The 26,584-nt window shown below is 45.0% G+C and overlaps 1 protein-coding gene across 3 annotated transcripts in view; it reads left to right on the forward strand.

Annotated features, from left to right (window-relative positions):
• Positions 1 to 26,584, forward strand: part of GPR132 (G protein-coupled receptor 132) — an 88,050-nt gene that overhangs the window by 52,546 nt on the left and 8,920 nt on the right. Inside the window, exon 1 of one of the 3 annotated variants that reach the window (XM_075150927.1) lies at positions 17,173 to 17,256. The exons of 1 other annotated variant lie outside the window; for it this stretch is intronic. The gene's annotated coding sequence lies outside the window, so the exon portion shown is untranslated. Of the gene's footprint in view, positions 1 to 17,172; positions 17,284 to 26,584 lie in introns of those variants that run through there. One more of the 3 variants, XM_075150928.1, reaches the window with a different exon arrangement.

Here is a 26,584-nt window from a genome sequence, read left to right on the forward strand (position 1 = left end):
AATTAAAAGCAGCTTGGTACCAGCAGCAGGTAGCTCTGTCGAGCTGCTCCTGTCCCAGCATGAGGCTTCTCCCCCGTGGCTTCCTGGGCAGAGTCGTGCTCCTCCGCCTGTGGGGGTCCAGGCTCTGTCCTTCGGACACATGGAACCAAATACGTGTCCATGAGGAAAGAGGCACCTACATCTGAGAGGGCCCGTGGTGGTTGTCCATGAGCAGTAAAGAAGTAAAGTAGCAACGCAGTAAAGAAGTAAAGTAAAATTTTTACTTTTAAGAATTAAAAATTATCTTTCCTATCGAAAACAGGGCTGCATTCAGACCATCTCTCATGTTGCCTTTTGGACCTGGACTTGCGACCCCGGCGGGGTGGCCAGGTGGTGACAGCCCTGGCTGTAGCAGTTATGATTCTGCACCTCTAGCCAGCTGTCCAACTGTCCAAGAGGTCCTGCCTGGGGACAGACAAGCAGACAGACAGAGAGGCAACCCAGTTCTCCTCTGACACGTGCTTTCCCAGTGACTTACTCCATTTCCCAGCCAGACAGTCAGAGAGGAGCTAGAAAGCTTCATCTGCATTTTGACACCCCCCAAAAAACAACCACAAAACAGTTTTGATGCATGCGGAGAGAGGACTTTCAGCACAGCCTCAGGAAATTTTCTGAGTCAGTGGGAAGGCACCGCGGGGCCGCCAGCCCGGAGGACCGAGGGAAAACCCCGCAATGCTCCCGGCCATCACTAGATGCCCTCCTCGCTCGCTCCGGGGGGGAGCTCCTGGGTTCTCTTTCTTAAATCCCTGGAGCAGCTCTCCAGTCCCTTTACCCATTTTGGGCAGTTGTTCTCAGCTCTCTTGTTCTCATCTCAGGTCTCATTTCAGAAAACTGGTGGCTTCGTGCTTCACCTCTCAGGACAATTGATACTGCCTGCTCATCTGCCCACTCTCTACTCCTGAGCTTCTCCTTACCGCTTTCATCTCAGAGGAAAAGCTAACAAACCTGATGGTGGGTACAGCTGACTCCATTCAGATCCTCCCTGGTGAACCTTCAGCCCTGTCTGCTCCAGGAGCTGGACTTTAATCCCTTGGTGCCTGTCCCACGAGTCATCTCTGCAGCCTTGTCAGTGAAGGCATCATCACTATTTGCCAGTCCCTCCCCTGGCAAACTTGTCCCTATTCCTTATCACAGCAACCATTTTTCTAAGAAGGATATTTTCATTTGTATTGTTAGTCTGACCTCTTTGTAACTGTGAACTCTTACACGTCCCACCACCATCTCAAAGACTTTCTTTTAGACCCATTCCCGCTAACTCCCTTCTCCACCTCCATGCCAAATTCACTCTCCTTTTCTTTTCCTGTCTTCTTATTCTCTCCCTGCAGTCAGATTTGAGAACTTCTGCCTTTGCTTACAGCATCACCAAACTTTGGGGCTTTTCTCAACTTTCTCACAGTAAAATCTCCTGCCCACACCTTCTTCACCATCCCCCACCTTCAGTAGCACAAATACCTCTCCCCTGACTTCCTATCGAAAATGCCACTGCTACAGAAACCCCCTTGCCCACCCTGCACCCACCCACTCTTACTTTTCTTTTTGTGCTTACTCTGACTATAATACCTTCAAGTCTTGTCCTGACTTTCTAGACAAGACACAATGACAACTCTTTTCCATCCTTATGTTCCTTACTGCTCTCAGGAGGCTCCATCCAACCTTCTTCACACTACCTGATGCAGCATCCATGCTGTGGGTCGTGGGATCGTAACAGCTATCTGCTTCAGTAGCCCTCTGCCTTTATGCAGAAGATGCCTTCCTCTGGCTTAAGATTTCCATTATGTTCCTCCAGCCCATTCTAGGCTCTGCAACCAGCAGCCAGGCCACCCCCTGCAGCTGGGCAAGTCCTGGGTGGACTTGGGCACCCTGCTATGGGGTGGGAGCTGGGAGGTGGGAGCCAGGAGCTGGGACTGTGCTGTTGGGCACTGTGTTGCCCTGCCACATACTTCTTGTGGTTTAATCCCAGCCAGCAACTAAGCCCCACGCAACCGCTCGCTCACTCCCCCCTGGTGGGATGGGGGAGAGAATCGGAAGAGTAAAAGTCAGAAAACTCGTGGGTTGAGATAAAGACAGTTTAATAGGTAGTGCAAAAGCCGTGCACGCAAGCAAAGCAAAACAAGGAATTCATTCACTACTTCCCATCAGCAGGCAGGTGTTCAGCCACTTCCAGGAAAGCAGGGCTCCATCACGTGGAACAGTTACTTGGGAAGACAAACGCCATCACTCCAAACATCCCCCCCTTCCTTATTTCCCCAGCTTTATATGCTGAGCATGATGTCATATGGTATGGAATATCCCTTTGGTCAGTTGGGGTCAGCTGTCCCGGCTGTGTCCCCTCCCAACTTCTTGTGCACCCCCAGCCTGCTCGCTGGTGGGGTGGGGTGGGAAGCAGAAAAGGCCTTGACTCTGTGTCAGCACTGCTCAGCAGTAACGAAAACATCCCTCTGTTATCAACCCTGTTTTCAGCACAAATCCAAAACATAGCCCCATACGAGCTACTATGAAGAAAATTAACTCTACCCACGCCAAAACCAGCACAGTATTGCAGCAGCTCCCAAAGTGGGAGGCTGTCTGGCTCATGAGGTTTCTCACTTTCTCAAATACACGCTCACTTGCTGTTACTGTCTCGCTCTCTCTTCCCTTCCTCCTTCTTGAAAGACACTCCCATCACAACAGCTTGTCTCATAAACACCTTCCCTTGACCCAGATATTATAGATGATGTTTCATTTTTTATTGCTGTAACAGTGGTTTAGAGTCAGTCTTGTTTGTCGATGTTCATGTGAATACTGACAGATCAGCAAAACTGAACTTGAAATCTCCTAAAACTAAATATTTTCTCATGAGCATTCAGGTCTTTCCAGTTTTCATCCAGCTAGAGCTAATATGAAATAATAGCCTGGACACAAAAAGGAAGTTTTGTATTTGGCTGATATTCTGACCTATCAAGGCAAAACAGAACAACCCTGGGAATAAGCTGTAGGTGGCCAGCACAACAGGTATGAGGCAACCAGGTTTGCTTTTGCTTGTCTCCTATTCTTGAGGAAGAGGGGTAAGAGCAGGAACAGAAAAAAAATGACTCTCACATGTAGGTTCCGCATATTTTTACAGGGGGCCATACAGGGCTGGTTAGACCAGCAACACTAAAGACAGCGTGAGAAAGTGAGTGTCATGCAACTCCGCACGCAGACAACAACCCAGCAAGACTGAATGCGAAAAAATGAGAACTGTGTAGGCATTTATATTGGTGCTAGAAAGGTCAGTAACAAATGAGAGGAACAGGAAGCTATGTTACTTGTGAAGGAATTTGACGTAACTGATGCCACAGAAGCCTGGTGAGATGATTTTCCTGATTACTGTAATAAAACTGTTGATTAGGAAGGGCAGACTGGGTGCGGTTCTCCATATCATCACTATCAGCTTGTGAGTTGCTAAGTCAGATTTACAAGATGCTGAGCAGAAGAGGAAGAATATCTGCAGAATGATCTGCTACAGACCATCAAACAAAGTCAGAAAGCCAAAAAGCAGGATGAGTTGTTCCTTAAACCCATTATTCATTAAACTCTCATCCAATTTGTGGAAAGAAAATTTCTGTGTGCCTGGAGGACTTCAGAATGGGAGACATATGCTAGAGATGTATGCAGCCAATAGAAAAATAGCATTTAGGTGATACAGGTGAATTCTCTAACCCATCAGGTACCGCACCCAAGGTGAGATCATTCATTACGACAGACCATAGTGAACTAATCGCTGGGTAGACAGTTCGTTGCTCTCTGAAGACCAGCCATAATGATTGTGACCTGATTACCTGCAGTATTACTGCCCTAAACACTCAGCATTAAAAAGGTAAGTTCTCTATCTCGAGGAAAGTTACTATCCAGATTAATTGATAGAAAAAAGATGGGTAGAAAATCTGAAGGAATGTTGAGTCCTTTGATGAAGAGTTTATCAGATAGTCAAAAAGTCAGGATTTCCAAGTCAAGAGTGCAAACAGATGATGCTAAAAATCTCATCCTGGTTCAGTGACAAAGTGAGGGAATCAATGTGAAAGAGAAAAGCAATCTATTGCAGATGTGAAAGAAGGAAACGACTGCCAATTAATAAAAAATAGAAGTAACTAAGTGTGAGAAATGAGTAAGTGAAATTAGAACCATCTGGAAACACCTCAGAACAGAGCGAAGAAAGTATTTTAACATCTACTAAGAACAAAAGTAGCTTAAAAATAGTGCAGGGATATCACTAGAGAGACATAGTAAAATTAATAGTAATGTAAAAAAGGAGAGTACTTAATAAATATTTGTCTGTATGCAGAAAGAAGTCGGATCGTGTACATGTATAACATGGGGCTGCTGATGGAATTCTTGCTCAGTAATATCAAGAGGATTATAAACAAGGTCTACTAGGAAAAATATTTAAAATGAGCACTCTGGCTAATTAGCATTCCTGAAAGAGATGACATGATCTCTCTCCTGCTTCCATTTGAAGAAGTGCTCATAACGTATCAGTACTTGAAAAGGGTAAAGAGGATAAGGGAACTGGGTAAGTACAGTCAAATAGAAGTGACAGATGCAAAGAACCGTGAGCTAAGGGTGGGAGTGTTGCAAATGCTAATAAGCATCTTTCAAAGAACAACAAGATTTATTTGCCAAACTGCGTTCCGGCCTTTATGAGTCTGGCCCAGACATGATGGATTCAGAGTTTTCCAAGGCATTGGATGCTGTACCAGGAAACAAAACCATGCCCTGTAAAACACTAAAAGTTGGTCCCGCAATGAAGCCAGCCTTATTGTCTTACGTTGTCCGCACAATTCCCATGCGTGCATTCTTCAAAGCAATCTGAAAAAAGGAAACCACGAACTATCTGCAACAGCAACGTGCAAAGACCAGAGCAAACACCATCCTGCGTGAGGTTCAGGGCTCACCCTGCTCTTCAGTCTTTTGTTGGCTTTAGTCCTTATTCACCCTGTTAAATCACTTCTCAGTCTCCTGTGACCATGTGCAGGTTCATTGCACAAATATTTGCACAAAAAAGACTTGTTTCTTGAGTTCCTAGCTATCACCACAGCCTTTTAGCCTTGCCAGCACAGGTCTGGCCTTGAGCATGACCTTTGGCAGGGTGCATGGGCAGCAGTTATGTTTTGGGCCCAACTGTCAGGACTGTTTCTCTGTCTGATCCACTACAGCTGTCCGTTAAAAGACAAAAATAGCCCTGGCACCAGGGACCGGGACTTCCTTCCGAGAGCCGAGTTCCCCAGTCGCCAGGCCAGTTCCCCAATCGCTTTTCTTCTGAAACATAAATGTATTTTCCACATATTTGGCCTGCTTTTGTGGGAGAGGTACAGACCTCACCCTCTTCCACCCCTCCTCTCTTCATCACGTCTTTTCTCCAGAGCAACCAAGATCCTTGTAGGAACCGAGAGGCACAGCCTGGTACCTGCCACCGGCTGGGGAGTCAAGGACTACAGCTGCTGGATTGCCATATGCTAAAGGAAAAGATAACAACAGGATTTAAAAAGCAAAACCTGGGTGCAGCAGCATTTTCTGGAAAGACCTATTGATGTGAGGTGGTTGTCCCCAGTGCAGATCTGCTGTACTGAGACTCTTGGGGAGAGGGACCATGATTTCACCACGTTTTTGAATCCACACCAGGATTAGATGCTTTGCTGCTCAGCACTGGGCACATGGGAAGGCTCAGCGGCAGGCACCTAGGGACCACAGATGTTGAAAAGCATGATTTCTAAGGAGAGGAAACAGATTGTGGGTTAGATGTGGGCTAAACAGAAAGGGGGGTTCATGTTAAGTGTCTGTTGTTCTATAAAGAATGGCTTCCGGGAGTTATGCCTTTTTTTTGTACCTTGAATTTACACGGAAGAAAATACCAGGAACTAAAGACTGCTTTACTTTAGGTGAGAAGGTTGAAATAGGTGCGTTCCTTACGTATTGAACAAGTGTATTCCTTGTATATAAATGATGCTCTGGCTTCTGCTGAGTCCAGACACACTGAGCCTGGAAGAAAGGAGACAGTTTCCAGCAGTGCTCTTTGATAACTGGAACAAAATACCATGGGAAGTGACCAAACACAGTGGGGGACTGGTGAGGTCTCCATTCTTTGCATCTCCAGAGCAAGGCTGCGCATCTCTGCAGGAGATGCTTTAACCCAGCGGGACCTCTTCAGACTCAACGCAGAGCAAAGGGGGAAACGGGGGTGAGACTCAGAGCCAGGCTCAGCGACCACACGCCAATGCCGGCAGAAACCTCCCCAGCCAAGGACCTGGCCCACTTTTACGCATACTGGAAATCTAGGGGAGGTTTTGGGAGAAGGGGATTGTTTGGGCTGGTTTTTCTTTTGAACCCCATAATAAGAGTACTCATGTCTAGTTGCGCACGCTCCTTAAAGAGCTGGGATTCCCCCTTCTGATAGAAGTTACATAGCAGTCACACTTCCTTTAATCTCCGTCAAACTATTATTTCAACACACCACCTACACAGCCAGATGAAAAAGCACCAGTAAAAGGGAACTGTTGTTGTTTTGTTTTTTCCTTCTCAGAAAAAAAACAAAGCTTAGAAGAAAAGCTCAGAGTCCGGCTTTGTACGTACTAACTCCTCCTTTCCATCTGGAAATTCCCCTTCGTTATACCGTAAACAAACTCCCCTCAAATATGCTAAAATAAAGTGAACTGAAATTCAGTAGCAGGCATGGAAGTAGGGACTATTTGTAATCTGGTGGTTACCAAAAAAAGACCAAGAGCAGATAGAATCTGATTTTTCATTTTAGACTATTTTGAATTTCTTATTCAATGAAGTAATAATTCACCTTATAAAGTATGCTGCATTTGAATACAGCTTTTCATTTGATTTTGTGATTGAGCTTGATAAGGTTTTTAACTACAAGAGATTGCTTCTGTTCATTCCCTAATAATGGATTAGACTTTGAAGAGTAAATACCACCATGCTGCTAGCATTTTTCAAAAGGATTTTGGCACCATAAGATGATTATTTATTGTTTTGTTGTCCTACCAGTGATGCTTCTAGTAAGACCCCCTCTGACAGGGAGATAAAAGATGGTATCCTAACAGAAAACATTGTTGCTAGGAATAGGTGCACAAATTTTAGATCACCATGACACACTCATCCTTTGCTACAACAAACCACTATAGGGGAACAATCACAGAGAACACCAGAAGATGTCCTTTTTATAAATATGCCAGCCTTTATTCTCTCCTGTTTCTATGCCTTTCGATTGCTAAGAAGCTTTCTAGGGAAATAGGCCTGGTATCCACTGTGTCCATTTTATTAATTTTTTTTTTAAAATAAAATTTAAAAGCAACAAAATTAGCTGACACATCCCTGGCTGTCATTCCACCAGCCAGCAGACAAGAAGCAAAGCATTTTTTAAATTGTGCTGCCATGTGCTAATAGGAACAGCCACTGGGAGCCTGATGCTGTTCTAATAGAGATCCACGTACTAAAGCGTTCCCAGATCTAACTCCATAGCTCCGGTCTGGTAATAAGACCTCAAGTCATAAAGCATTTTAAGCACATGCTTCAGACATAATATAAGACTGATATGAGCTGCAGTTCTGCTGAGCCAACACAGCAATATGCTGCCAACCGCCTTTGTACCATCTCTGGCATTTGTCAGAGCCTTAGTTGGGCCAATTCTTCTCACTAAAATGGCAGAAAACTATCCCATTGTTTATTTTTCAAAGAGAGCTGGACCTTCCCCTTTGGATAGAGGTCAGCTGTGACATTGGCTTACCCTGCCTGCAGTTATTTTGATGCTATGTTAAATTGCAGCTTACAGCATTCAGGTTTCCCTTCACGCTGGTTTTGCGCAGTGCCTATAAGAAGGGGAGCCTGGTCCATACAGCAGGGTGTCAGCTGCAACAGCACAAATGAACAATATTGCAATATGGACTCAGTAGAACCTGCAGACCTAGGTGGCTGTTTCAGGAGGTCTGCTGGGGAGCAGACTGAGAGCACAAGTGGCTATTTTCATACAAAGCAAAACGTATGAAACATGAATCACCTGAGGTGGGTAACAGGAGGCTGATGACCAACACTTCTGCTGTGGCTGCTGCTTTCCTGGTCTTTAAAGAAGTTCTGAGCAAAGGAACAGCCTGGCTGTAGTAATACAATGTGAGGTTTCTCCAGGGCACCCAAAAACATCCATAGGGTATCAGTGGCTGCTCCTACAGCTACTTACAGATATTCATGTCCACAGAAGAAATGAACTTGTGTATTACAGCCCAGAGCCCTCACCGACATCTAGGCATCTCAAGCATCTTGAAACCAAGCAGAGCAAAGACACTGCATCCTTTCTGGACCGTCTTCTTTCTTCTTTTGTCCTCACAGCACTTTCCTCCTGCTTCCAAAAGTGGCAGGATGTCACCCAAGGTGATGGGACAAGAAAGGGCCTTTGTAACGAAACGAAAGTCAGACTTTATGGGTTTACTTGTGTTAGAGTTTTCTTGGGTATCTGGCACTTGAGAGCCTAACAAGACATGCTTTATTTTGACCCATATATCTGCTGTATGTATTCCGAAAGTTGCAGCTCAAGGACGCAGCTGGACTGCAACCTGCCTTTCTCCTGCCAGACTGGGTTCTGCTTGCCTGGGATCTGAGCGGTGAGGTTGGCACAGCACACCATGACACCTTTGCCCAGTCAGGTCAGCAGAAGTCTTGGCATTTCGTTCTGTAGAATCCTGTGAATTTCATGCATGTTCCTTACATGTAGATGTCTATATTTTTTTTAATTTGCAATAATACCTGGGTCTTATACAGTATCTTTTTGCCACTTCATCTCAAAATATCTTCAAAGGAAGTAGACGTGACAGCTGTCTTTTTAAATAGAGAAAACGAAGACTCAGACAGAGATGAGATTAATGAAAAGAGCCCACAAGATCAGTCCAGAACTGAGTTGCATCTGTTTCCTTCCCATTATTTGGCCACATACTCTACTAAAGCTGGTAGAAAATTATCAGATATTTGCATTTCTTCAAATGTTGAAGCCTGCAGGTTTGCCTACACTGAAGTTTCATGCAAAAACACCCCACATCTGGGTAACCTAGAGTACACAGAGCTGTGTGGTGTCAAGGTCCAACTGCTTCCACTTTGCAAACTCACTCTAGAAAAGCTAACTGAGGTATCGCTCTCACACACCACAGACTGCAGGGCAGACAGCCTTCCCGTCTCCAGTCTCATGTGTTAAAATATGTCTGTACTACACCAGCACCAGGTGAAGCTGCACCATTTATCTTTCCGTGGGTAGTTCTATTTACAAAATGACCGAAGCTGCTATAGTGTCAGGAGAAAAGATGATGGCAGGGACATCTTTTAATGTTAAAGAATCTTTTCAATTAATATGGTTGCTTCACAAATACATCTTCAAAAAATACACTCCCAGCACCAGGTAGGGCATGGAAATAGCGTTTGGAAAATTAGGCTGTAAATTCATTGTTTAAGTGAATGGACACTGCTGAACACAAGCCAAAATCCCAGGTGTATATAGGAAGACCAATTTATAGGAAGATCTATTTATACTGAGAAAATTGTGCCAGAGCTCAAAAGTCAGCATTTTCAAGGGTGATTTCCAGTAGATTTTTCTGTTGTCTGTTCCATCTTTATGATGGCGTAAAAGGATCTGAAAAACTGGTGGGAAAGGAAGGGAAAAAGCTTGGATTTTTTCCCCTCTGCGTGTATACATACCTAGAAATCTCAAGGAAGACCATAATTATTTTTTCAGACTGTATTAGCGAATTTATTTGAGAAAAAATGAAGCAAATGTCTCAAGATATGTGCCCCACTAAATCTCTCACTTTTATTGAAGTCTGAATGTCATGTCTTCATCAGGCACTTTCCTTTCTCCAAAACATTAAGTTGCTCATGACAATACAGCAGCAGAGAGTGGAAGAGCCTTTCACATATACCAGCATCCCTCAAGAATCAGAGAAGATGCCTCATTAGAGGTAACCATCTAACTTTGCACGAGGTGTTTTCATGACCTGGCCACTGCAGAGTGGTATCATCACCCAGATCCTCACCTATGTGTGAGCCTTGGTTTCCCCACTGGAGGCCAGTGACACAAATAAAGTAGAGCAAAATGAAGAAACAAGTAATTATAAAGTAGAGCCTGTGAGCTCCCCCATTGAGGTGCACTCAGGTAGATCACAAAATGTCTGACAAAGGCTCAAGAAAATCAGTTGTGCAGAGAGATTGTCCCTGATGCTCTTCTGGAGATACGTGCTGCTGGCAGGAGGTGTGTCTCCCATGGCTTGCTAAGGCTCACATCATGTGGAGGGTTCATCTCCCAGGGAAGTCAGACAGAACTCTGAGGTCTTCTTGCAAAAGGGGCTTTTGAGAAACTCTGAGAAATGGAGCACGGGGGGGACAACTCCACCATCACATGCTGGCTCTGCAACCACTTCTCCATCACACAGAGGAGTTGAAGTTCAGATCAGTGGCACAGGGACTGATTTGCTCTAGATAAGGGCTAGCATGCCCAGGGTGATTTCAGTTGCATACAAGAGGGAATTCCCAGTGTAGGAGAATCCCTAGATGGTGTAAGTTGCCCATCTTGTTAAATAAATACAGACATTTCCTTTTGAATCAAAGGACTCACACCCTCAGTGTTCATGTGTGATCGCAGACCTCCACAACACATCGTGCTCAGGAGAAAACCCAGGACATTAAGTCCTGTCCCCAGTGAAATCTGCCAACTTGTTTTCTTGTCCTGTTGCCTTTTTCTTCCCACTCATCCTCCGTCCCATTTCCTTTTCCTGTGATGCTTACACGGCAGCTTCTGTACATGCGAATCAGTAAATCAAACCATTTACAGACTATTATTTTCAACGTTATCTCTGCTCTGCAAAACATTTCCTGCTTTCCTGTCTGCGGCATTTCTCTAAGGTGCCCTTCAGCAATGCAGTCCCAGCGCAGACGTGCCGGGGGTAACCCACGGGCGCCTGCCAGTTCACTGGCAGTTTCCCCTGGCAGGGTGCAAGCTTCCTAAAGGTACTTACCCTCCAAGGGCTTGGTACAGCTCTACAAGGTGGACTGCCAGGTTTTTGCCATGGAGAGCTGATGCAATATAAACACCAGAGCCCTTTGAATCTCTGCTGCATCAACTTGGTCAAGCCTAGCTGCAGAGCAAACTGTTGGAGGCTAAGGGGAAAATAACAAGAATAAAAAAATTTTTGGATATATGGCAGAGGTGTTTGAGTGGGATTCGGTTGATCCAAAACCCAGATTTGTCCAAGACACTTACTCTGTGTATGCCAATTCCCTGCCCTTCAGCCATTCATCTCACTGGGGATTTTGAACAAGACGACAAATTTTATGACTTTGTTTCCGTGGTTGACACAGTTGAAATATAATAACTGAAAACAAAAGAGCCATGCAGTAGCATGGAGCTCTAGGTAGCCACATTGAAAAGTTGTACCTCCTCAGTAAATCATCTCCTTAATGCGTATTGAAATACTACAATTTCATCAGCTTTTGGCTCTTTCACGGAAGCCTTCCAAGTTAAAAACAAAGTGAGGCTTGAAATTACAACACTGTGTGTAGAAGATGCAAAACCACCTTGAACTTCTGTATATTTGCACCACAGGATAAATGTGGTTGCTCAGTAGTGTAGATCATGCTATAGATGCGCAATTGGTTCTTCCCTCCGAGTTTGCTAAGGTTAAACCGACTTCAGGTGTTGGCCCACTAGTGCTGCTACTTTGTAAAAAAATCAGAAATGCATATTCTTTGAACCGCACCCTTTTCCTCCCCCACGCACTAACAACTGTAACCTTTTTAACCCTGTGGGTGTTATAGTTGCCTAGTATAAGGAGGGGTTTTTATAAAAAAAAAGCCAGACATACCCGACAAAAGGCTACAACCCGGGCTGCAAGCGTGGTGCGAGCGGCAGAGCCGAGCCGGCAGTGCAGCGCGGCAGTCGGGGCGGCCGGGCGGTGATTGGCGTCTGCTATCTGATTCTATTTATAGTTTTTGGTTCCCCTTAATTCCAGCAGTTTAAGCTGGACAGAATAACAATGTGGACGGGCTGGGATGTCTGGGGACATGCATGTTCAGAGATGGAGTTTGAAGCGTGGAGCCAAATCCGTCGTTGCTGCAGCACACTCACTCGTCTCAGCTTTGGCTGCGGGTGCGTCGCTGGCAGCAGGCTCTCCCAAAGAGGCTGTTAGATACAACACAGCTGCATACCCCACGTTGTCCCAAGGACCCCAACGTACAGACTGGCACCTCTTTACTCTTACCAATCAGAAGACAAATCTGTCGTTGCCCCAGAGAAGTCAGTAGAGTCAAAGGTCTCTAAGATGCACTATGTGACAACCAACTGCACTATGGCAGGGAGCTCTTGCCAGGGTACGTATTAATCCCAGTGCATGAAGGGGTAGGACTATCAAACATGACAGGGCTTTTCTCTTTGGGGTGAGAGACCTTTCTTGATGAGGGTATGATCAGTCACATATTTGACCTACCGGATTTCCATCCTCGAGGTACACACTTCCACCCCTTGATCCTGATATCAACTGCAAAAAACACCACAGCTGGTTTTTGTCCCTGTCCCAGATCAACAGCAGCACAGCCACTGTCACAGATAAACCAAGTTTGAACCACAAGCTACTGAGACTCTTTGTTAGGCACGGTTGTATATCATACCAGCGCAGGGGGACTTGTACAGTGCTTGGCCAGAGAAGCACAGAGCTGAGCAGACTTCAGTCCTCAATGCTTCTTAGCCTCTAGCCATTGCTGTCCTTGAGAGACTCTTGAGCACTTTTCTTCCTTGCTTTTATCATTAAGAGAGACTTTTTTGCCGTCCTGTACGTGCTGCGTTCCCCAGACAGGTCTGCAGCTCAGTCCCCATTCAGTGTGCTGTCTGGGAGCAAGAGAAGAGCTAGTTATTTGTCTTTTTCCTACCAAGACCCATACTTCAAGGAGCTGTTTTCATTTTCTCATTTTCTACACTGCAAAATTTAAAGCTGTATTCCATCATTTTCCAAGAAAAATGAGCCTCAGTTTCTTATAAAAAAGATAGACAGCTATAAAAAAATTGTCTTCTTGGGTAATCTTTTGCAGAGCTGTTATGTGAGTGTGACTCTGTGTTTATTTGTATATGGAGGTAGGAGAGGCAGAGGATCTGAAGTTTCCTCCATTCATAGGTTCTTACTGGTCACGACCAGGGGAAGATAACGCTAACACAGAGAATTTTCATGTGCGGTGGAACAGAGAAATGCCAAATATCATACCAGCTTGTCGTGGTTTAACCCCAGCTGGCAGCTAAGCCCCACACAGCCGCTCGCTCACTCCCCCCTGGTGGGATGGGGGAGAGAATCGGAAGAGCAAAAGTGAGAAAACTCGTGGGTTGAGATAAAGACAGTTTAATAGGGAAAGCAAAAGCTGTGCACGCAAGCAAAGCAAAACAAGGAATTCATTCACTACTTCCTATCAGCAGGCAGGTGTTCAGCCACCGCCAGGAAAGCAGGGCTCCATCACGCGTAACGGTTACTTGGGAAAACAAACACCATCACTCCGAACATCCCCCCCTTCCTTCTTCTTCCCCCAGCTTTATATACTGAGCATGACGTCATATGGTATGGGATATCCCTTTGGTCAGTTGGGGTCAGCTGTCCCAGCTGTATCCCCTCCCAACTTCTTGTGCACCCCCAGCCTGCTCGCTGGTGGGGTGGGGTGGGAAGCAGAGAAGGCCTTGACTCTGTGTCAGCACTGCTCAGCAGTAACGAAAACATCCCTCTGTTATCAACCCTGTTTTCAGCACAAATCCAAAACATAGCCCCATAGTACGTACTGTGAAGAAAACTAACTCTATCCTAGCCAAAACCAGCACACAGCTTTTCTCTTGATAGTTTCTAAATGAAAAAGGGGAGTAAAAAACTCAGTCTGAAAGTCTTTTAAAGACATTGGATCCCATCAGTCTTCCACAGTTATTTCTATTTACTGGTCAATAGTGAACAAGCATTTTCTCTATCAGTGCTGTGAAAATCCCCAAAAAAGGTCTGTTTTATGCAGCAGTGAGCTAAAACAAAGCTGGACTCTTTTGTCCCTTATTCTTTGGACAGTCACTGTACCCCAGTAAGAAAATGACGAAGAGTGCGGAGAAGACATTTCGTATGCAGCTTAACTTGCTTAAGCATGCTCCCTTAAAGGCAACTATCTAAATAGCACCCAGCAATTAAAAGGTAGAAAGAAATACGCTCAAAATGCCCAGTCTAAACTCACTGAGGCTCAAAGAAACATTTCCATTTACTTCAATTGGATTTAGACAGAGGCCAGAGGGTTTCTGCCTTCTGCTATAAATGGTTCTTTATCTGATCTCTTTTCTGCCTGGATATGACATCAGTACAATACAACTCAGGCCAAAATTTATATTGCTGTACTGCTTGTATTATCTCTACTGAATACAGACTAAACTTAGTTGAAATGTTTGCTTTGTTTTTGCCACCCACGAAAGCGCTAGCTCTGTTTTCATCTCCAGTCACAGAAGATTTTGTCAAAAGTTTTTGAAAGCATCTTCCAGCGTGAAATCTTGGCATCAGTCTTCGGCTCCCTAGGACAATGATTGTGGCTGATGTTGATTGGGGCCATATTACTGAGAGAAGCATGAAGCAGCAGTGACTCTGAACAGTAACGTTCTTCAGGTCTGTCAGGAAGATTCAAGGGCTCAGAGATGTGTTGTCTTCCATTTCTCTATGGAGGACCACGAAATTTTCAATGTTTCACCATAAAATCTAGTTGGCAAATGCATATGTGTCTCTGAATATCCTAAACCCTGTATCTGTGTGCAAGTAAGCATCACAGAGAGCATAATCAGGCAGGTATTTGACTACACAGTTGATTGCACCCAAATGGGAACTGTGATCTGGTACATCAAAAGTACCACAGAGGAGCCCACTGGTCTCTATGAAAACTCCAGTTCTTCAGGACGGAGAGCACTCTTCTCTTTTTTGTCCCACATCTCTGAATGAAGAACTGTCATCTACACAGAGAAATCAGTTTCTAGCCATCTCAGAAACATTATTCCCATCCTTCTTCATGGTTTCCTTTGGGTTTGATATCTATGCAGAGGAGGACAAAGATGAAATCATGGGTTTGGAGCAGTGCACATGTCCAGCCAGGCTGAGCTGTACAGACAGAAATCTCACCTGTTCTCCTCCACAGATGGAGGCTACCAAGCTGGCTCCAGCCTCTTCTTCCCCAGTTCCTTCTGGCTCCTGACAATGAATTGCTCTTCACAGAAAGACCCTTCCCCAGAAACCCTCTCCAGCAGAATTGAAACAAAGTAACTTTTTCAGCCCAGAATGAAAGTCAAGCCAAGCATTTCTTTAATTTTCCAGAAGAAATGTTCCACTTTCAACGCAGCCATCAAAAGTAAATTCAGTATTCTGCTTGTCTTAGGTTGCCACCCAGTTCCTCCCTGTCCTACCTTAGCCCCCAGCAGTCTGCAAGCACTGACAGACCTTCATGGGCTTCTGTAAGCACCTCACCGCAGGTGGAATTGGTAAAAGTTGATCGGGAAGTTGCCTGAAAATTTAATAAATCTGGTCATAACTGACTTTTGCAGGACCACACGCAGCATCTGTAACGATACACGGAACAGGTGTCACAAACAAGGTCTAGGCTGGCAACATAATGTTGGGATCTTCTTCCTCCTTCACTTAAAGCCTGAGCTAGGGCACTTGGTAAGGCTCATACGCTCCTTCATATCAACGCTCTTTGCCATTAAGGAACTCCTGCTCTAACCACCATCTCATCTTCTTTAGCATTCTCAGTCTTTTCTAGCACGACTGGCCCCAGAATGGTCTTTCCCTCATATCACCACCCCCTTCTGTTGGGGTCTAACACTGTTCCTCATCCATTTAAATACCTAGCCATTTCAAACATTTTCAAGTGAATATCTGTGTAGCACCCAGAGTGGGTGTCACCTCCACTGCACAAATAAGGAATAATCACCTGCTGCAGGCACCCTGTTCCTGCCAGAGCCTGGCAGCCCAAGCCAGTAGGGTTTGGGGCAGTTCATTGGTCTCCTGTCCCTCCAGGGCACCTTAGCAGAATGATTAAGGTGCAGACCCAGAACAGGAGTCCAAGAGATGAAACTTCTGGTCACAAATGGAGTCTGGCAGTTACAGGAGCTGAACCTACATCTTCTCACCCCTGTACAAGTGACAGAATTTGAAAGCAATCACTTGCCTTGTTAAGGCTTTCTTTTCTCTTAGCTGCTCTTCTGACTGCGCTGGTCAGTCTCTGCTTCCTCCTTCAGCCAGCCGTAGCATCTCGTTGTGCCGTGGCTTCGCAGGCCCAGCAAAGAGCCCAAGCGTACCTATGCACATCTCACAGCCCTGCTGGCGCAGCAAGAAGGGTAGATTAAATGGAGGCTAAAGTCAAAGAGCAGCAGTCCAAACTCCCCCAGGCTGGGCCAGTTTGGCACAGGGGGGCAGGAAGCATGGCCGTTCTCACAGGCCTCCTCCTCAAATGCAGCCGTGGTGGCTGAGCCACTGACTTGTGAAAGGCAGCAGCCGCGCATGGCTGATCTCAAGTCCACTGTGCAAGAGCATGGGCACTATTTCATATCTGAAAGCAATACAGGAGACAGCAACGAGAACAGGCTGTTTCAGAAGACTTTTTGAAACCTTTGACTTTGCAGCAGTGTTGCAGAAACTCTGATGTCCTGCGCGCCCTGCTCGGTAGAAACAGCCCTCACTCCCTGGGCTGCACTTACACACAAACCCACCAGCACAATGCTCTTTATTCCTTCTATCTTCCTGCTAATTCCACATTTTCCTCTCCTGACCACTTGTTTTTTCACCTTTCTGATTATCCTCTACTTACAGTAACTTGTAAATAGTTTCTTCTGCCTCTTCTCACTCTTTCAGTATATTTTCAGGAGTGGATCTTCCCCACAGATGGTCCTTGCTGTAGATGTCTTTTTACGATTATTTTCTCAAGTGATGACAGGACTAAGATTTTCAAGGCTGGGGTATTCCAGTCACCCTCCTATCTATAAGTGTGCGCCTAACTACAAGTGACACACTTTGGGAGCCTGATGAAGTAGTGAGAAATCTACTTTCATTTAGCTCATGCCACTTATGACTGTACGCGGTATCGTTAGCAACTTCCTGCAGTTTTTATAGAGCAGCCTATGAGTACGGCACGAGTTGGAGCGCTTCATCGTCTCTTCTGCAAAAGCCAGAGAAAAAAGAAGTAAGTGATTTCTGTCCCTGAGGCAAGGTATTACTTCTACTTAGCAGTATTTTGCTTTGTTCTGCTTTGATTACTGCTTCTCCATGCTGTGCGTTTAAGCTTCAGAAATGCAGACTCTGTTGATGTTTCACTGCAGTCTAAATGTCCTTGTGATTGATGTAACAGACATAAAGTGTTGTTGGGTCTGTATTAATTAGGGTTCATTGATGGAGACTTTGCTACCTGTTTTCCTTACAAATTCTCTTTCCTATAAAAAACATTTTTCTCTTCTACAAAACTATTTTAGTTCCAGTCAGGGATAGATGATAATTAGGATTGAAGGATTTTGGAGGATACAGGTTGCTGTGAGGTTAGATTAACTACCACTGCAGAGCACGAGGCATGAATACAGAATTATATTAGAAACATGAATGCTGGGCTTAAGACCAGCATTAAACCATATGCTTAGACCATAAGGAGAATTCACATCCAGCCTTTCCTCTCATCCTTACTCTGCTGGAAAAGTAAGACAGGCATTTTATTGTGATGTTTACCTGCTGGTCTATAGTGACTAATTGGGTACACTACATTTCTTCTTTTTCTCCATCTTTTATTCACACAGTACTGCTGATCTCTGGCACTCAGAAATGTGGAGACTGAGTTAAGATTGTTTTTTTTGTCAAATATTTTGGGAGTTGGCTTGTTTCTCTGAGACTTCAAAAATACTGGGACCATGCTTAATGGTTCAGCAAACCAAAAGACTTCGCTTTTAAATGAAAGCTGATACTCTTTTGCATTTAGCATAGCTGTTATTTTGCGTAGTAGCTGCAGCTTTAAGGAGACTACAAGTCTTGTGATAAAGTCACAGGTTGGTAACAGCAGTCGCACCACACTGGTAGGTGGGCAGAATGAATCAGTTTGGGTTCCTTCCTTTGAGACTTTAAAGGATCCTACTTCTGCTTTGAGAGATTCTGAGATCGGAGAGGATCTTTCCTATGCCAAGTAAGATTTAGCAAAGGATAAACATCCTACCAGAACCGGGCTGGCCTGTTGACTTGATCAAACTGAATTGTTTCCTGAATTTAGTTTCTCATAGGGTCGTCTTGGTTGGTTTTCTTCTCCCTGTTACCTCCCCCATTTTTTTGTGCTTATGTTGCATTAGAAAGCACTACAGATTATAGCTACTGGCTTCTCTTGAAATTTTAACATAAAGTTTGCTACTCTGCCAAAGACCAAGGAGCATCTGGACTTAGTTTTAACCTGCCCTTCCTATAATCCCATTTAGATCAGCTGCTGCCTCTAAACCAGCAGGTCCTTAACTTCCAGTAAATTCATTTGGGGGGGGGGGGGGGGGGGAAGAAGAAAAAAACCCACTTATTCTGCTCTTTAGCACCCAATGGGCAAGGCTGATTTTCTCCCAAGGACTTTTCCACAGTTCTGTACAGGACACTGCATTTAAACTTTTGTTTAAACTCACACTTTGAATTGAGCACCCCCTCTGTACAGATTTCTGCCTGAAATTGCAGATGGCTCTTTCAGGTTCAGCATTTCCCATGCTTCTTGGGGAGACATTGATCTTATAGCCTCATCATGACCACACAAATAGCATTGCTTTCGAAGTAGAAGTGCCTGAAGGCAGCGTTTCAACTATGTCGCACTGCCCTGACAAAGCTCAGTCCCACTTCGGAGCTGAAATGGAAATTTCACAGCTTTGTGCAGAATGATTTTGCCCTCCCAGCCAGGTTCCTTTATTTTTGTATACAAGAGGCTACAAAAGTGCATTTAAGTCAGTGGTTCCCAAAACAGAAAGAGCTGGGAGTGGGGAAGTGGAGACCAGTATTGCTGCAGTTACAAAGAGGGTTACGCCGCTGCTCACATTAGCACTTGTGGTCCCAATGCAACAGAAACGTGGCTGGAGTGGCGGCTGCAGTAGCTGCTGCGCCAGACAACATGAGGACAGGTTTCTGTGGCTGCTCTCCATGAGTTAGTGCCTGTACATCTGGCCTGAGCTCAGCACAAGCTCAGGTTTTGCTAGCCTTTTCTTGATACTCAGTGCAAACCTATTGTGTTCTCAGTGTGCCATGGAGTGTGATTTGCAATGAGCAGTTCAGTGCCGAAACTATTGTTGTCGCATTTCCACCTGAGGTTGTTTTTTCTCCTTTTACCCCTTTTCCCTCCCTGCACAGATTCAACTGCCTGTCAGAAAAACATCTGGATATCTCCACAGTGCTCCTGGCTCCAGGGTTGCTGTGCATGTCTCATGCGTGGAGCCAGGACCGGTGTGGCAGAGTTTAGCAGATAGGACATCTTCTCACATCCCTCTGCCACACGTTATTGCCTCCTGAGTGGGGTGTGCCTCGCTGTGTGAAAATCACTGCTTTCAACTGAATGCTTTGGGGGCCAATGTATATGGGGGACACTATTTTTGCTTAGTCCTGCCTCTCATGCTGGGGCTATAACGAAGCAGTGGAGGAGGAGGTAGTCAAGGATCCCGCCATACTGGCAGAAATCCCATCATCTTTACAGCTGCTTCCTGTAGAGCACATCAGGCTTGACAGAATCTGTCTCTTAGATTACTGCTACTTTGATCTTATCTGCTTTCATGAATCAAGTCTATTTTTAAAGCAGGGTATTTAGCGCAGATATATACTACCAAACACATCCAAGATTCAGACCTGGCTGCTGCTGTTGGTGGAGCACAGCACATGACAAAAAAGTTCTCCCAGGATGAAATATCCTGCTGCGGACCTGAAGTCCGTAAACACAAAGGATTCAGCATTGAGTCTTGGACCTGGAAAGTGAAGTGGGTTGTATCAGTGCACAGGCGAGCAGGGCCTGACTGGAGTGGAAAGGTCCGAGAGAAGTGGGAAATTCCGAACAGCGTCTATCAGAAACAATGTATGATTTTGATATCCCTAAAGAAGGACACTTTGGGGAATATCTGGTAGCTGGGATTTTTACATCAATGTCTTCCAGTGTAGACTCTAAGGGTCCCGACCAAGAATGAGATGCTCATTGTGGTTGAACAAACAGCTGGAAGAGATCGCAGCGGAGGATTTGGGCAAGACACTACAGGAGATTTAGCAGACGTAAGTGGGCTCACAGAGACATCAGAGACACGTGTAGGTACAAAGAGGAATCTTTGAGTGTCGCAGTTTTTGCTGATGTAACTAAGGTCTTAAGGGGAAAACTCTGCCACTGGTATATGAGCTAGCTAGCTATCTATAGGAGGTGACCCAGATGGCAAAAAAGGAAAACAGTAGTTCTCCAATTAGTTAAAAGTGAATCATAGGACAAGAAGGAACAAAGAAATTGAGTTTCCTGGTAAATGGAAAAGGAGGAAATATTGGTGTCTGAGTTCAGAGCACTTGTAAATACCATCTTTAACTGTTCTGTTAAAAATAGAATTGTTTCAAGTGTTAGAAGGCACTGTGGTTTTCACAAGGCTTTGCAGATCCCACCTGCTGAGACACATTCGCTTTAGCCAAAAGTAAAACAATTTTGAGCAGAAACTAGCTAGACTTCTCAGTGACAAGCAATATATCAGTGACCCCAAGTCTGGCAGGTCATGAAATTATTTCTGACACCTTTTTGCTTTTTTTCCCTGGCAACCTCTTTAGTACTGATGATGCTACCAGCAGCAGTGCAGCTCCCACGTCACAGCAGCTCCCACACAGACCCACAAGGGCAGTGCCAAGACCAGTAAGTCCCCCACGGGAGAGAGTTAATCTACTGTCACAAGGTCAAAGCTCAACACCATCTTTGCGTTTTCCTACTACTGGCAGAGTGCAGCCATCCTGTCTACACTCACTCTTTTCAGTACAGCTAAGCTGTACTGGGGGATTTCAGAGGGTTGAAAGGGACAATCATATTTTGGGGATGTAGGAAAAGCCTGTGATCCCTGTGACTGTCACTATTGCAATGGAGGTGTCCATGCAGGAAGGGGGGAAGTTTGTGAATTTGGGAGTTTAATCAGGAGATGTATTTGGTTATGAATAAATATACTGTGCAAGTGTCACTGCCTCGTGGCAGTCCTGCCTGGACACTTGTCCCCTAAGCCAGCATCATCTGGCTTCTGTGGGAACTTGAGTCACAAAAGAGGTATGAATTACCATTTGTGGTTCTCCAGGGACAGCAGTGGTTTGAAAACCACTGACTGACTTGGGACAGAGGCAGGGAAAGCAGCAGCAGGACGGTGAATGGCAGGAATGAACCATGGCAATGCAGAGACCACATATAGGGAAAGAGAGACCTAGGCAATGACAGGCTGGCAGGATGCGACCAGGTCATCAATGGAGGACAGAGCCTGGGCAGGGCTCAGCAGTGACAGGCCAACAGCATGCAGGACCAAGCTGCAGTCAGACACAACCCTGTCCATTAATAAAACCAAACCAATATAGGGAAACAAACAGAGCCATTGGCCAGCCACAATCCACAGCCAACTTACAAACAAGCAAAGAGGCTTACCACAAGGTAGGACAAATGTGTGGGCACTAAAACACATCCCTGCTACCCAACTCTGCTACAACAACATGTGTTCATGTGTGGCAGTAACAGAGCCTGAGGTCCCCAAAGCCTCTGTGGGTCCAGGAGCACGGAGGTGCTGGGTGCCAGCTAAGGGCTACCACAGGCCATAGGCATGGCTATGCCGGTTCCATGCTGATCGCCTTGCCTGCCTGAATGTTCACACCTCTGGACATGATGCTCCTCCTAGCAGGGACAAGTCTCTCTCTGGGCCACAGGACGGCTTCACTTGTTCATGCACAGACTTGAAAGCCTTTACTTAGGACTTGCATTGGTCCAGGTGTCACATTTGGCCACCTGCTGGCATTCACTGAAGGGTGAAAAGATGTATGGCCTCAGTCCAGAAATCTCCAGCAACTCCAGGTGAACAGTTGCTGCCCCAGAGACGATTTTGAGTCATGACAGTTTGGGGTGAACACAGGTCTAGTACAGGCCTTTCTGTGGCTCCTGGTGTGTTTCTAACTGGAGGTGCCAGAGGTTTGCATGGAGTCTCCTGTTTGAAGGCCTGGCCAGCTAAGGCCCAGAAGAAGGAGGAAGGTGTCCATAAGTAGCTGCTGGGGAGATTCTACAGTCTAAAGGATGACAGAGCACCCCTTTTTAAGGGGTACACCTGTGGGTTTGAACATAGGTCTTGGTGCTTCTTTGTTCAGCCACTGGAAGTTGGATTTTCCTTAAACCTGTCAATTAGACACACTCAGGTCTAGCAGAGTCCCAGCATGGCCAGATCTCCTCGCCTTGTTAAAACAGCCTGCTCCCTGATACCCCAGCCTACTCTTTCAGGAGTCCAGAGCAGTATTCATCCACATGTAAGCCCTCAGTGTCAAATCGGCCAGCACTTGGCTGTGTTTTGACATCCAGGAGCACCCTGGGGCAGGTCAGAGAATCTGTGCATGGGAATCTCCCCCTCTCATCTCCTTCTTCCAAGACTTTGTAGTTCCAACACAAGCCAGCAAGAAAGTATGGCCAGTTAGGTTTCTAAATGAGCCACGCAAGTAACAGAAGCCTTATTTAAACAGCCCCCACTGCCAAGGCTATCAATTAAGATGTGATAGCTTTAGGAAGGCATCGAGCACGAGTGCCTGCTGGTTTCGTGTGTGAAGAAGGTGTGTGAAGAAGAGGATGTGAATCAGCAGCACAAAACTCGCCAGTGTCGGGGCTGCTCTCAGCTGTTCACTTTCACTGCCGCTGCTCCAAAACCTATGATTTCCTCAGCCTTTCGACTTGACAGGCTTTATAGTTTAGCCTCAAATTTATGATGGCATTTCTGGAGTTCCCGATGGCTCTCAAGCCATGAAGCCATTCCTCTGGCTGCGGGACCTTTTCTAGACAAGCTGGTAGGTACCAGGGAGTAAATCTGCCCCGCAACAGCCGCTCTCTGATGCTTTCAGGGAGGACTGAGAAACTTTGCCAGGTCCAAAAGTCCCAAAATCATGAGTCACGGCCTCCAAATCATGAGACTGGGGGAAAAAGTCCACTGGTACAGGGGGATTTTAGGCTCTGTTTTTCACCTGGGAACTTATCCTATCTACTCCATATGACATGTATCTAGTTTTACCTACTTTTGGATGTGTTGACTAAGATGGTTTTAAACCCTGTAGCAGGAGGTTTCCTTTATACATTTCTCTCTTACTTGCCTGGCATTCCTCTCTCCTCTGCAGTCCCTCACCAGGTAGTGTAACATGGCATTAAGACACTCAGTTTATGAAAGGATCACAATTTTAAGCCAGGTCCTTTTTCAACCCTGAATTATGTGATAATTCACTCACAGCTGCTTATTTTAGCAGACTAGTACGTTTAGTTGTAGATTGTGGGAAGGGAGAAGTGGATGTGTGGATCTATGTAAACGCCCACACACAGGTATTTAAATCTCTAGTTGCTGAGAGTTCAGCTCTATGAACAGTGTATCACGAGATAAATCAAACACCTTCTTCTCATCAGAAATTATTGCTGAGTTCCCCTCCTGAATGGCAGATGATTAATATCTTCTCTCTTCTAACAAAAATCTTTTTTAATAAGATTGCTTATATCTGCAGTATAAAGTTAAATATTAAGGCTGTATAACTAATCTCAAGGTCCTGCTGCTTCCTTACAGCAGCTATTTTCAGCCTACAAATGCTCCACAGCTTGTTTTAACCAGCAGTAGTCAACAGGAGGATTATCTGCTTTCACCACAGTGTTCTCTGTCCGGTGTCTACAGTTGGAGGTTAGTGTAACCACTGATGCAGAAGTGGTTGCTTCTAGCAAAAAACCTAGATTCAAATGACTACACTTGGTGACCAAAACAAAGCATATGCCATGCCTCGGTTCAGCAGAAGGCTGCTTAGAGGTCCTTCTTGTTTCTTGAGAGTCTTCTCCACGGCTGCAGCAGCCAGGGAGTGTTCAAAAGAGGGTAAAGCTCAAACAGAAATCTAGCAAATACAAGAAACTTGCCACTTTCCTCTTTCAGGAATTACGTGGAGATTTTTTTCCTGACTAGGCATTAAAGCTGCTTCATACAGTGTTTATTTGTCTCTGCATTCAAATCCCGTCGATGGTTTCCTTCTGATCAAGGTAGGATAGAGGCAGATATTTTAAGAAGGAGTTGTGCTCAGGCTGGATTCCCAGTATAGTCCTGTAGCTTTAAAACACCCTTTTTTGTCTACAGAGCTTTGAAATGATATAGTTTCAAAATTATATATTTGTATATTATATTATATTCAAATTTATTCAAAAAAATATATTAAAATCCCACTATCTTATGTGTCTCAATAAAAGTGATCGGTCTGCTGGGTAACTACGTGGAGCCATTGCTGCTTTTCCTTTGTATGCTGAGACTTGCTTATAGGAGTGACTTCATCTACTAATTTGTTTATTACTAATGGGGAAAAAAAAAACCAAACCCAAAAACCAGTTCACTGACCTGCTGGGCGAATGGGTCATAATTTATTTTTATCTGCAAAGATACTACAAACATTTTTCCTACTTTCAAGAACAGCAGAGCAAATAATCCATGGCAATTTCTTACTTCCTATTAAAGTTAACAGACACAAAAGCTAGTGGCTGGAAAGTTTAATAGTTCATAAAATGTAGGTTCTGCATGAGAAAGAGAAGCCCAGGTTCAGAAGAGGAGTAATATTACTGGTGATGAGTATTGTGGGTGGCATATCTGTCATATCTGGGAATTGATGCTTATGATACTAGATTTGCGTGGTCAGACTGACATCACGTTAGTACTCTTGTGCCGAATAGTTACAGTACCACATGCTACTAAGGAAAGCACACAAACCCCTCAGGAGAAACTCAGGTCCTGTTTCATTGAAGGTTGAGTTATGCTTTAAAACATGTAGGTTGTTAACATTTCCAAATGTTGGGGGCAGGAAGGAAGGTGTGAAGAGATGGTTTGTTCTTATCTTAACCATTATAAGCGTGACTTTTTTTTAATATTATTCTTAATATCCACACAAACTCCTCAAAATGTTCAGCTTTATCAATAATCCTTGGCATAGAAGGACGATCAGAATATTTTTAGAAAATGAAAAATATATAAATAATGTGCTCTGCTGATCTAATTGTACTCTTGTTATGGATTTCACTGTGTCTTTTTTTTCTTCCGTATCTCCGGTGAATTAATCCAAAGACTTTCAACCAGTGATTTGTTCAACTACTGTGCTTTTTTTGACTTCTCCCTCTCTTCCCTGTAACCGTATTTGCAATTTTCTTTTTTACTTTTCATAATAGGGGTTATTTTTATCACTCCAACTTCTCTGTTGGAAATTGAAACAGTTTTACATGAGTAGCTCATAGACAAATAAAACAAACAAACAAAAAAAGCACCATAAAGCCTTTTGCTTTCCCCCTTGTTTTCACTTCCCTTTTTATACCTCAGTGTTAGCAAAAACACTTCAGTCTCTTCAGGGAAGACCAAATATTAATGCAGCTGGTCTGAATGAGCAGCAAGAGCCCCCAGTCAAGTCTCTGCACCTCTCAGGACCCTTTTCTGCTTCATTCAGGGACCAGGCTCTGGTGAAGACCTTAACATTCACTCTGAAGCGATAAGCTCTAAGCCCACAGGCTCGCAAAAGTTCACACCCTTTTCAGGGCTTAGCAGTGGCATTTGCAAGGCAAAAGAGCTGAAGAGGCTGATGTGGTTAGAGCTGCTGTCCACCACCACGTGGCTCCACCGGCCAGATGCACTGCTTATCCAAAGCGCTCTGCTCAGCACTTGCAGCATCCACAGAGAAGGTGCCTGGTTGGGTAACTCGGTTGCAAAGACCCCTAAATAGTCAGCAGAGATCGGCAGTGCCTCTGGAGACTGATGGAGGGTGCAGCTCACACTATGGCTGAGCTGCTCCCTGTACAACCCCTACCTCCACCTGCCTCTGGCTGCTCCACTCCTGGCCATGTGCTACTTACTACTAATTCCCTTGTGCCAGCCCTGGTGCTGCTTTGACCCTAGTGAGCCACTTCAGAAAGGTCAACTGGTGGACAACTGACCCAGATAGAAAAAGGGGACAAATCTTCTGCTAGTTTACCACTCTGTGCACATTCACTGTGGGGTCGGATGACCTATTGGTGAGGGACAAGGCAGAGAGAAAAAAAGGTGACAGCCAGGCTGCTATTCTGGCATGGCTGTGATATGAAACCACATCGTCACAGCATCCCAGGTTCATGGTTTCATCTCCCCTGAGCTGTGTAGGGCACCTCTGTAGGATAGTTCAATGCTCCCTGACACTGGGTAGGAGAGGACAGATGACCATCGCGCAGGCTCTCCTGCACAACAAAGCAGTGCTTTGGCCCCTGTTCACAAGATGGAAGATCTGATTTCTAGACCAGGCACCAGTTTGGT

The sequence above is a fragment of the Calonectris borealis genome, chromosome 5 (assembly GCF_964195595.1).
Source record: "Calonectris borealis chromosome 5, bCalBor7.hap1.2, whole genome shotgun sequence".
Classification (NCBI taxonomy): domain Eukaryota; kingdom Metazoa; phylum Chordata; class Aves; order Procellariiformes; family Procellariidae; genus Calonectris; species Calonectris borealis.